The sequence below is a fragment of the Ovis aries genome, chromosome 3 (assembly GCF_016772045.2).
Source record: "Ovis aries strain OAR_USU_Benz2616 breed Rambouillet chromosome 3, ARS-UI_Ramb_v3.0, whole genome shotgun sequence".
Lineage (NCBI taxonomy): Eukaryota > Metazoa > Chordata > Mammalia > Artiodactyla > Bovidae > Ovis > Ovis aries.
In genome coordinates this window covers 150,805,294-150,818,059 of record NC_056056.1, presented here as the reverse complement: position 1 = coordinate 150,818,059, position 12,766 = coordinate 150,805,294, and positions in this window count along the sequence as shown.

The window sequence follows — 12,766 nt, the reverse complement described above, 5'->3', positions numbered from 1 at the left end:
GGGGCTGGACCCTGCCAGCCTTGAACTGTTAATCTTCTTGAACTTGAACATTCTTGGCTGCAAAGTGGAAAGACAGTAAAATCTACCTTGTAGATTGTTGCAATACTTTGAGATAATACATCAAATCTTATCACAGAGCTTGGCACGTAGCAGGCAATCGGTAAAGTGTGGCTTGTTTCTGAGACTCCCTTTCCAATCTATCCTCCCATTGTGCTCAGATGACTCCTTCCTTACACACAGCTGTCACTTTGCCTTTTTTTTTTTTTTTTTGCCTAGTCACATCTATCCAAGGAGATTTCCCTGTAGCTCAAATGGTAAAGAATCTGCCTGCGAGGCAGAAGACCTGGGTTTGATCCCTGGGTTGGAAAGTTCCTCTGAAGAAGGGAATGGCAATTCACTCCAGTATTCTTACCTAGAGAATTCCATGGACAGAGAAGCCTGGCAGGCTACAGTTTGCGGGGTTGCAAAGAGTCGGACATGACTGAGTGACTAACACACACACACACACATCTATCCAAGAGAAGTCCCAATGACTCAAGAGGTAAAGAATCTGCCTGCAATGCAAGAGATGCAAGTTTGATTCCTGGGTTGGGAAGATCCCCTGGAAGAGGAAATGGCAACCCACTCCAGTACTGCTGCCTGGGAAATCCCATGGGCAGAGGAGCATGGTGGGCTACAGTCCATAGGGCTAAAAGAGTTGGACACGACAGAGCAGGCACATGCATGCATGCATTCACTTATCCAAATATATCTGCCTTGTCCAGTCACTCTCATGCAAATGATTCTTACTTATTCTAGCATGAGTTTCCTCCCTGGCCTGAAAAGTCCTCCTTTTTTACCTCTGTCTATACTAATTCCTCCCATGTTTGCACTTGGTTGGTTGGTTGGTTGGTTGGTTGATTTTTTAAACCCACCCCAAGTCCTGCTTCCTTCTTTAGGGGAAGCCTTACTCACTGACCTCCCTGTGTTTATAAGGCACCTACAGGTAATCTGCACCTCACAAACCATATCAGAATTCCCTATGTGCTAATCTCACCAACAGATGGTAAATCCCCTAGTGCAAGGATAGTATCACCAACTAACCTGTATCTACCATGGTTCTCAATAAAAAATCTGTATCTACCATGGTTCTCAGTAAAATTTTGACCATGTGACAGACTCTTACCTTTTTGTTAAAGGACTCACCATAGAGTATTCTCTATTCATGTTGACTTTACTTGATTAGTAAGTACTTGTAATACTCATGCTTTCATTGGAGTTGAAATATAACTTTCAATAAAACAGAAGTAGAATCATGTTTAAAGTCAACTGCAATTGCAGTTTCTATCTATTCCTAATAAAAAATTAGATTTGTGAGACTTAAAAGTATTCCAATAGCTTTTTTTTTTTGTTCCATCCTTTTCCTCCAATAGGAATAACTTAAAGCCATCCAAGGCCTAAAATAAATGAACGAATGTGAGTATGAATGAAAGAAGTGGAGGGATTCTGAACAAGAATTCAGAGCTTCTTACCTGCAAAAGCTTGGGACATTTGATTAACCACATAGAAAATCTTTTAGAAAGAGCTGGCAGGAAATCTTTTGCTAGGCTTCTTTATTGTTCCAAAGGGATAAGATATTTCCACAAACAATCATTTGTAATCTAGTTTATGATATTCTAAAGCATCTCCAACATCTCCAAGGCAAATTAATTTTCATTTACTTTATGGTTTAAAAATAAGTGGAGTCCATTTTAAAAGTAAACTAAAAGCTTACTTTTAGCAAAATGGTATAATAGAATGGTCTCAAAGTCAAATAACCCCTTTGTCTGATCACAAGAATACCAAGCCTTATAGCTCTATATTGACTGAATAAAGGTGTATAATATGATGCATGCAAAATAGAGGCTCTGTGCAAAAGAGAGTGCCAGACTTAAGTCAGAATCTTTGAAGGGTGATCTAACAACATCTGTGGCTGACAGAAATAAAGAGTAAGTGAGGGTTCCTCAGTTGTAGATAATCCAGATTTGACTGGAGAGCACAGTAATCTGTGGTCAATAATTATCCAGTAGAACCCCAGAAATCAAGCAGCAAGAAAGAGTGCCATCACAAGAGAACTGGATGATGGGACTCTGACCCTGGAAACACCCCTCAATTCTGATTGTACTTTGACCACCTGGGGAGAGTTAAAAAAAAAATCATATCAGGCCATCAGTCCCATAAATCCTGATTTAATTGATCTTCAGGGGATCCTGAGCATTGTGGGGTGGTGTGCGGGGGTGTCTTTTGCTCTGTTTTAAAATTTCTCAGGCAATTTTACTTGGTAAACAGCATTGAGAACCAGTGGTCTAGGTTAGTCGCAACATGTTTCATTTTCGTGTTAGTCGATCAGTCATGTCCGACTCTTTGCGACCCCACGAACTGTAGCCCTCCAAGCTTCTCTGACTGTGGCATTCTCCAAACAAGAATGCTGGAGTGGATTACCATTCCCTTCTCCAGAGGATGTTCCTGACCCAGGGACAGAACCTGGGTCTCCTGCCTTGCAAACAGATTCTTTAATGTTTGAGCTGCAGGGAAGTCCTTTCATTTTCATGGCTGGGTGCATTTAATGGCCTTAAGTAGGGCCTTCACTTCTCTGGACCAGTCCCATCCCTATACAGTTACTCTAGCTAGATAAGCTAGTATATAAGTGCTGGTAATTCCACTCTGACCTAAGTTGAGTACCACCCTTCGACCTGGGCAAGCAGGGCTCTGAAGCTGAATCCTACATTTCATCTTTCTTTGGAGCACCTTTCTCAAGATGTTCTAGTCCCCCTCTGGTGCTTGAGATCCACGTCTGGACCAAGACCTGCATGGTCCATGGCCCTGGTCTCCATTTTTCTTCTCCTTCCGACACTGTATTCCCCCAAAACTCTCTACTTAAGTGGAGGGATCAGCCAGGTGCCCCAAAGACCTCAGGGTTCTGTGCCTTTAGAGTTATCCCAGGAGCCTGTGGGTGACTCTAGTTCCAGTAGGATGGACTGGTGAACAGATTGCTCCACTGGCCATCAGGTGCCTTTCTTCCCTTGCAATCATGTGAAACTGACACATTGATGGTATTGTCAATGTTATTGACACATTGATTTGGGCTGACCCAAATTGTTTACATAGGCAGGAACTACACAACGAGGGGTAGTCCTGCCCCAAAGAATCTTAACTCATTCCCTTGAAATAAATCCTTGCATCTGACCAGGTTCTTTATACTTTCTCCTTTCTTTCACTTCCCCGAAACCAAATGTCTACTGGTATCTCATTATCTACAGAGGCTGGATTTGTTGCCTCTAAATTCCAGTGTTTGTATGATTGAGATGCTAATATCAGCTGATGATTCCCTTGAATGCCACCCACACATAAAGATCTTCCAGGTACTGGTGATTTAAGTCCTATTAATTGTGTTGAGTCCCAGGTATCCAGGATTCTAGATTCAGTATAATTGATTAATGATAATGTTTGTGCTGTAACAAGAATTTTACCGCATCTACATTCTCTAGTCTGCACTGATTGTCACTACCAAAGACTAGTAATTATGGCGGATGTTGTAAAATTCTTGTTAAGGCAGAAACAAGCATAGAGAGTAGACGGTCCTAGGTTTGCAGATGTATGTAGTCGAGGAAATAAGGCTGGTTTAAAAATCAAATTACTGAGGGTTCCCTGGTGGTCCAGTGGTTAAGAATCTGCCTTCCAATGCAGGGGATGAGGGTGGATCTCTGGTTGGGAACTAAGAACCCACGTGCCTCGGGGCTACTAAGCCCTGGAGCCACAAATGGAGAAGCCTGAGAGCAACAATGAAGAGCTCATGCGCTGCAATAATGACCTAGCACAGGAAACAAAAAGTATACATATATACATTCAGTGCAGCTCAGTTCAGTCGCTCAGTCGTGTCCGACTCTTTGCAACCCCATGAATCGCAGCACACCAGGCCTCCCTGTCCATCACCAACTCCCAGAGTTCACTCAGACTCACGTCCATCGAGTCCGTGATGCCATTCAGCCATCTCATCCTGGGTTGTCCCCTTCTCCTCCTGCCCCCAATCCCTCCCAGCATCAGAGTCTTTTCCAATGAGTCATATATATATATATAAATAATATATATATGATATATATATAAATAATATATATAAATAATATATATATAAATTAGGGTTGGGGATATATATATATATATATATATGTAAAATGAAGAAGTGTTAGTCAGTCATGTCCAACTATTCCTGACCCCATGGACTATAGCCTGCCAGGCTCCTTTGTCCATGAAATTCTCCGGGCAAGAATACTGGAGTGGGTTGCCATCTCCTTCTCCAGGGGATATTCCTGACCCAGGGATTGAACCCAGGTCTCCTTCATTGCGGGCAGATTCTTTACTGTCTGAGCCACCAGGGAAGCCCATTTTTAAAAAGAGTTAAAAAATTAAATAATTGATATTTACTGAAGTTATGGCCCAAGATAATGCCAATTGCAGCTAACATTTATTTATTAGGCATTTACTCTAAAATTATTTCTGACACTAAAATCTTAGTATTATTTACTGAGCGGTTACCATATTCCAAGTACAACAACCTTATGAGCTGTATGTTTTATCATTATCCCTATTTTTCAGATAGGAAACTAAGACACAGAGAGGCTAAGTAACTTGCCCATGGTCACACAGCTAGACAGTGGTAGAGCTGACAAAGGAAACCACGTCTGTCTGAAACAAACCCTGGTAACCATCTGGTAACCATCTCATGATACTGGCTCCTGATGAGTTTTATCTAAAAAAGCAACCTTCCTTTCTAGCACTTATGTCAAATAAGTCTGAGTATTTGATGGATAGTGTTATGCTTTTCTACTTAAATATGCAAAACCATAGAATCAGCAAGGAATCTCAATCCAAAGTCTAGCAATATATGCAGAAAAACTGAGAATGAATTGTGCATTTAACTGAAAAAATTTCTGATGAACACTTTTTCTTTTACTACGGCATAGAAACACTTACAATATATATTAATGATCTAGTATCTATTTTAAAAATTAAATTCATTTGTGGGTCAGATTTTTATTGTTCTAAACTAAGGCAATGGCACCCCACTCCAGTACTCTTGCCTGGAAAGTCCCATGGACAGAGGAGCCTGGTGGGCTGCAGTCCATGGGGTCGCTGAGAATTGGATACGACTCAGTGACTTCACTTTCACTTTTCACTTTCATGCATTGGAGAAGGAAATGGCGACCGACTCCAGCGTTCTTGACTGGAGAATCCCAGGGACGGGGGAGCCTGGTAGGCTGCCGTCTATGGGGTCGCACAGAGTCGGACACCACAGAAGTGACTTAGCAGCAGCAGCAGCAGTACTTTGGCCACCTCATGCGAAGAGTTGACTCATTGGAAAAGACTCTGATGCTGGGAGGGATTAGGGGCAGGAGGAGAAGGGGATGACAGAGGATGAGATGGCTGGGTGGCATCACCTACTCGATAGACATGAGTTTGAGTGAACTCTGGGAGTTGGTGATGGACAGGGAGGCCTGGCGTGCTGCGATTCATGGGGTCACAAAGAGTCGGACACGATTGAGGGACTGAACCGAACTGAACTGAAACTAATACCGCTTCAAAATGAGACGCACAAGTTCTATCCTAACAAGCTTACTTCTGACAAACCATTCAAGAAATGATGTTCAAGAAGAGCCATATTCCCTACCTTCCTTCCCCTCTTACATCCACTCCCCCCAATACCCTCCCACCTAAACTTGGAATTAATCAAAATGTACCTAAATTCTAAGATTAAGTAGCAGTGGGAAAAGTGACATACTTTCCAGGTCTGAAAACCTGACCTCTATCTTTTAACCTGTGTTACTCTTGCCATCTAAAGCAGATTCCATCTGTGATTTATCTATGTGATTTCAGTTCAGTTCAGTCGCTCAGTCGTGTCCGACTCTTTGTGACCCCATGAACCACAGCATGCCAGGCCTCCCTGTCCATCACCAACTCCCGGAGTTCACTCAGACTCATGACCATCGAGTCTGTGATGCCATCCAGCCATCTCATCCTGGGTCGTCCCCTTCTCCTCCTGCCCCCAATCCCTCCCACCATCACAGTCTTTTCCAATGAGTCAACTCTTCACATGAGGTGGCCAAAGTACTGGAGTTTCAGCTTTAGCATCATTCCTTCCAAAGAAATCCCAGGGTTGATCTCCTTCAGAATGGACTGGTTGGATCTCCTTGCAGTCCAAGGGACTCTCAAGAGTCTTCTCCAACACCACAGTTCAAAAGCATCAATTCTTCGGCGCTCAGCCTTCTTCACAGTCCAACTCTTCCATCCATACGTGACCACTGGAAAAACCATAGCCTTGACTGGACGGACCTTAGTCGGCAAAGTAATGTCTCTGCTTTTGAATATGCTATCTAGGTTGGTCATAACTTTTCTTCCAAGGAATAAGCGTCGTTTAATTTCATGGCTGCAGTCACCATCTGCAGTGATTTTGGAACCCCGCAAAATAAAGTCTGACACTGTTTCCACTGTTTCCCCATCTATTTCCCATGAAGTGATGGGACCGGATGCCATGATCTTCGTTTTCTGAATGTTGAACTTTAAGCCAACTTTTGCACTCTCCTCTTTCACTTTCATCAAGAGGCTTTTTAGCTCCTCTTCACTTTCTGCCATGAGGGTGGTGTCATCTGCATATCTGAGTTTATTGATATTTCTCCCAGCAATCTTGATTCCAGCTTGTGTTTCTTCCAGTCCAGCGTTTCTCATGATGTACTCTGCATAGAAGTTAAATAAGCAGGGTGACAATATACAGCCTTGACGTACTCCTTTTCCTATTTGGAACCAGTCTGTTGTTCCATGTTCAGTTCTAACTGTTGACCTGCATACAGATTTCTCAAGAGGCAGGTCAGGTGGTCTGGTATTCCCATCTCTTTCAGAATTTTCCACAGTTTATTGTGATCCACACAGTCAAAGGCTTTGGCATAGTCAATAAAGCAGAAATAGATGTTTTTCTGGAACTCTCTTGCTTTTTCCATGATCCAGCGGATGTTGGCAATTTGATCTCTGGTTCCTCTGCCTTTTCTAAAACCAGCTTGAGCATCAGGGAGTTCACGGTTCACGTATTGCTGAAGCCTGGCTTGGAGAATTTTGAGCATTACTTTACTTACATGTGAGATGAGTGCAATTGTGCGGTAGTTTGAGCATTCTTTGGCATTGCCTTTCTTTGGAATTGGAATGAAAACTGACCTTTTCCAGTCCTGTGATTTAAGGATTACGATTGAGATGCTAATATCAGCTGATGACTCTCTTGAATGCCACTAGAGAATTCCCATTGCTGAGCAGTCAGTTGTCTGTTTCAATCTAAAAAGTTCCACAGCAGGAGCCTTAATCAGACTGAGGAAGAAGAGTGTCACTAGAGTGCCACTATCACTCGCTTAGTAATGTGAATCAGCACAAGAACTGCTTTGGACATAATTCAGAAAACAAGAATATGAACTGTTTTCCTCATAGGGGAACTGAACAGACACAAAACCATAATGTCTTCATGGCTGATACCTGATAGGTTAAGCCAAGTATTTACTATGTAGTTTGAGTATTTCTAAATTAACATTGAATTTGCATTATTTTATTATATTTTAAGAAATATGCTGGGGGATCTTTCAAGTCATTTGTGATGGACTTATGATTCGAGAAGGATGATTTTATATACTTCTGGGCTTCTGGCCAATACTTTCCTAGGCTGACAATCAAATCTGACTTTGGCCTGGTTTCTAAGCAAGACTTTGGGTAGGCTGAAAGCCAATAAATGCACTGTGTCTTTTATCGCCCTCTATTGGCAGGAGTGAGGACTGCTGGCTGGGGTAGAATAACCTGAGATTTGTTTCTAGTAGGAGATGTGCGAGGCAGTTCACTTCATACAGGTTAACTTCCAGAGCAGTCTGATTGTAAGATTTGACAGTAGGATTAATTGGCGCCCACCACAAATATCTCTAGGGATGAACCCATAGCAGAATACCTGCACATGCATTTTTTCATTTCACAAAAACCTCCTCACCTTGCAAATAAGAAGCAGAAGCTAAATTCCACACATCACCAAGTAGCTTCTCCTTCATATAAGGAGAAAGCAAACGTGGAGATTTTTCTACACTGTATTTCTTCTGCTTACTACTCCTCACTTTTCTAGGTTAAAAGAAATCTTTGGTAACCACTCATCTTTCACAACGGAATGTCACTAAATATTTTTTAACGATGATAGAAATAGAAACAGAGGAGATTGTATAGAGGTAACAATCAGGAAAATAAAGGCACAAATAGTTTAAAGTGATTATCCAATGGGTGTGGGGCTGGAAATGGGGTGAGAAGGGAGACAGAAGACTTTTACTTTGATTTTAGACTCTCTTGTTATGTATTAATTTTATCGTAATCTTTCTAAACTTCCAAGTCTTTTATAAATAGTTTAGTTCAGAGATAGCAGAAGAAATATTTATGTGCCTGGGTAGCGACAGGGTGTTGTGGCGGGTAAATTAGTTAGGGTAGAACAGCTGCTATTAAAAAATTAAGCCCCAAATGGACAATAACCCAGACACCGTAGAAGTTTGCTTCTCTCGTTCAGAGCAAGGCAGTTCCAGGTGAGTGAGGTGGGACTGCAAAAACAGGAGGAAAGGGAGGAAGATATGCTGTGTTACACATAGTCATGCAATAACCCAGGCTGGCAGAGGCTCCACCATCTTCAGCACGTGGGTTTTACCATAACCTGAGAATCAACACCGAGCGGGCAGGACGGCAAAGGACGTGGAGAACTATGCATGCGAGGAGTTTCAGGGGCCATTACTTCTGCTCTCATTCCATCGATTGGAGCTCAGTCAGTGGGCCACACCCAGCTGCAAGGGACACTGGGAAATATGGGCCAGCTGAAGACTGCAAAAGTGGAGAACCGCAGGGAGCTCTGCTTAGCAGATAGGTGTTCTAACCCAAAGGATTACCATATATGCTTCTAGGATCCCTGTTTTTGGGGACCCATAGTCAAGTCTAAGGATACTAGGATAAAACCCAAAGACAAGACGTAGAACATCTTCTGTGGCACATCCCTTTAGCCCGCCTCTGAGTTCAGCTGAAGTTGAACAGTTCTCATGCTCACTGCCTGTGTCCCACCTGGAGTGCCCCTGTAACTCTCAGTTCTGCCTCTGGGGTTTTTCTGAAACCACAAGAGTTTCCTCAACTAGTGCAGGACGGTCCAAAAGTATAGAGGAATGAATACCCTGGGGACAAACCTAAACCAGTGGTGGACAAAGCGGGTGGATTCTCAGGTACATCCTACTTGGGTTTTCGGAGTTTCCAGTGGAGTGGAGCCCCAGACCCTCTGCACTAGTAACCAACCCAATAATGAACTACTTATGAACTTTTTCCATCTGTGTCACTCTCTGTTTGCTCTCTCTTTCCTGCTTCCTCAGGTCACCTTCCAAATGAAACACTTGAACTCAAGACAACTCACAGTCCCAGGCTCTGCTCTCTGGAAGAATGACCCAAATTAAGACAGAAGAGGAGTTAAAATGCTTGCTTTCAGCTTCTCAAGAAAGCAAACTCCAGGTATTTAGGAGCCCAGTCTGTGACAGGATTGAGGAAAGATTTGTTCCCTATTTTGGAATCCTAGGCTTGAATTTCCAGAGGTTATTGCTGGTTCAACTTGGAAGTGTACTGAACAGATACCTGACTTACTCCCAAACAGTTGATAACATTCTCTAACAGAGGGAAGTGTATACTTGAAAGAATAAGGTCCCTTGGGGACTGCAAGAGCCACATAGTGTAGGCAATGTTTTTGCAAGGAACAGAAAGCCTTTCAGGGTGGCTTAAGGAAAGAGTTTTAGTATGAGAATACAGGGGACTTCTAAAGCACTCAATTGCAGTAAGTGTGGTCAGACCATACAGTAACTGGAAATGCTGAACAGCTATTTGCTGTCTCTGTCTATCCAGGACAACATGTTCTCTCAACTCTGCTCTTTGTCCACTTTGGTCTTTGAAGTCTAGCTTCTGGGCAAGGCTCTCAGTTTCTTAGTTTCTACCTTAGAATTATATTTCATGTGGCTTTGCATCAAAAAAATGCACCAACTGTGGCCCAAACACTATGTAACCATAACTTAGTGCCTACCTCTTCATCTGGAGGTTAGGGTATGTGGGGTTTGAGGATATGGAAGCCAAACTATAAAAATAAGATGGATGTGGCAGGAAAATTGAGGTGGCCTTTTTTTTAGGGGGTGGCTGCGAGGGTTTCTCATTGTGGTGGCGTCTCTTGTGGAGCATGGGCTCTGGAGTATGCAGGCCCATAGAGCATGCAGGCTCTAGAGTAGTTGCGGCACATGGGCTTAGTTGCCCTGCAGCATGGGTGATCTTCTCAGACAAGTGATCAAACTTGTGTTCCCTACAACCACTGGACCACCAGGGAAGTCCCAGGGTGGATATATTTTTGATATGGAAACTAGGGTAGAGTGACCTCAGCAGAAGAGATCACTTTAGTTGTTACAGGCCAAACCAAATTAGAATGGTAGCTGAAGGTCCAAGATTAAAGAATTAAGACTGGAACAGGATGATGAGAGGAACAGAGGCAAGTTATGGCACATGTGTTAGAGAGCAATGGTGCCATGCTGCAACAGGTATGTATCTGTGGCTACAAGTAATAGAAAGACCAAGTCTAACTTAAACAATAAGAATATCTAATTATGTCACCTAACAAACCTGGAGATAGACTATTCAAGAATTGGTTAATAAAGGAGGTTAAAAAAAAAAAAAAAAGGAGGTCAAAGAAGATGTCACCTCTCTGGGTTGGCTTCTCGGTCATTCTCTGGGTATTACCCTAAGGGTCATACCATGACTGCTGTAACACCAAATGCTCCCATATGAAAGGCAGGGTTGTTTTTATTTTTTTGGTAACTGTCCCTTTTATCAAGAGTTAACCCTTCTTCAGATGTTCACCGCATCCTTCCCTTCAGGTTTCATTGCTCAGGGTAGGGTCACATACCTAATCTTTAACCAATTACTTGCAAAGGGAAATTCCACTATAGCAGGGACTTTATCTGTATTATTAATTGTTGTATTCTTAGAATCTCAGAAGGCAATGGCACCCCACTCCAGTACTCTTGCCTGGAAAATCCCATGGACGGAGGAGCCTGGTAGGCTGGAGTTCATGTGGTCGCTCAAGTCGGACTCGATTGAGCGACTTCACTTTCACTTTTCACTTTCATGCGCTGGAGAAGGAAATGGCAACCCACTCCAGTGTTCTTGCCTGGAGAATCCCAGGGATGGGGGAGCCTGGTGGGCTGCCGTCTACGGGGTCGCACAGAGTCGGTCACGACTGAAGCAACTTAGCAGCAGCAGCAGCATTCTTAGAATTGAGAATGTTTGGCACATAGTAAGCACTCAACAGATATTTGCTGCATGATTGAAAAGGTTATAGATTTACCACGATTGGCTTGGATCAATCTGTGACTTGTCCTCTGAGGTAGGGGCCAGAGCTTATCTTTTCTTAAGCATATTGCTTCCCCATAACCACATCCCATTCAGCCTTGATCATGCACACTTGGCACAAAAATTATTCCAAGATGCATCTTTGAGACCAGGGGGTCTCAAAGAGTTGGACACGACTGAGCAAATGAATTGAACTGAACTATGATTATCCTCTTTAAAACTGAGGTATAGTTGTACAATATTATACAGTTTTCAGGTGTACAACATAATGATTCACAATTATTAAAGCCTTCACTCCATTTATAGCTATTATAAAATATTGGCTATATTCCTTGTGTGTGTGTTAGTCACTCAGTCATGTCTGATTCTTTGCAACCCCCATGGAGTGTAGCCCACCAGTCCCCTCTGTCCATGGAATTCTCCAGGCAAGAATACTGGAGTGGGTAGCCATTCCCTTCTGCAGGGGATCTTCCCAACCCAGAGATCGAACCCAAGTCTCCTCCATTGCAGGAGGACTTTTAACCATCTGAGCCACCAGGGAAGCCCATGCTTATAATATATTCTTGTAGCTTATTTATTTTATACATACTAATTTGCACCTCTTAATCCCCTACCACTATCTTACCCCTCCCTTCTTCCCTCTCCCCACTATTATCCAGTAGTTGGTTCTCTGTATCTGAATCTGATTCTTTTTTGTTATAATTACTAGTTTCTTTTATATTTTAGATTCCACATATAAGTGATATCATACAGAATTTGTCTTTCTCTGTCTGACTTATTTTGCTTAGCATAATACCCTCCAAGTCCATCCATGTTGTTACAAATGGCAAAAATTCATTCCTTTTTATGGCTGAGTTGCATTCCATTGTGTATCTATACCACATCTTTATCCATTCTTCTATTGATGGAAATATGCTTCCATATTTTTGCAGTTGTAAATAATGCTGAAAAATATTGGGGTGCATGTATCTTTTCAAATTATTGATTTTGTTTTTTCCAGATATATACCCAGAAGTGGAATTGTTGGATCATATGATAGTTCTCTTTTTTAGTTTTCATGAAATCTCCATGCTGTTTTGCATATAATGATCTTTTTAAGTATCATCTTGACTAGACTATGGTCCCCGGTCATTCAATCAGTATTAACTTAGATGTTATAGTAAAGTCATTTTGTAGATATGATTACAGTTCATCAGTTCAGTTCAGTTCAGTTGCTCAGTCATGTCTGACTCTTTGTGACCCCATGAATCGCAGCACGCCAGGCCTCCCTGTCCATCACCAACTCCCGGAGTTCACTCAGACTCACGTCCATTGAGTCCAGGATGCCATCCAGCCA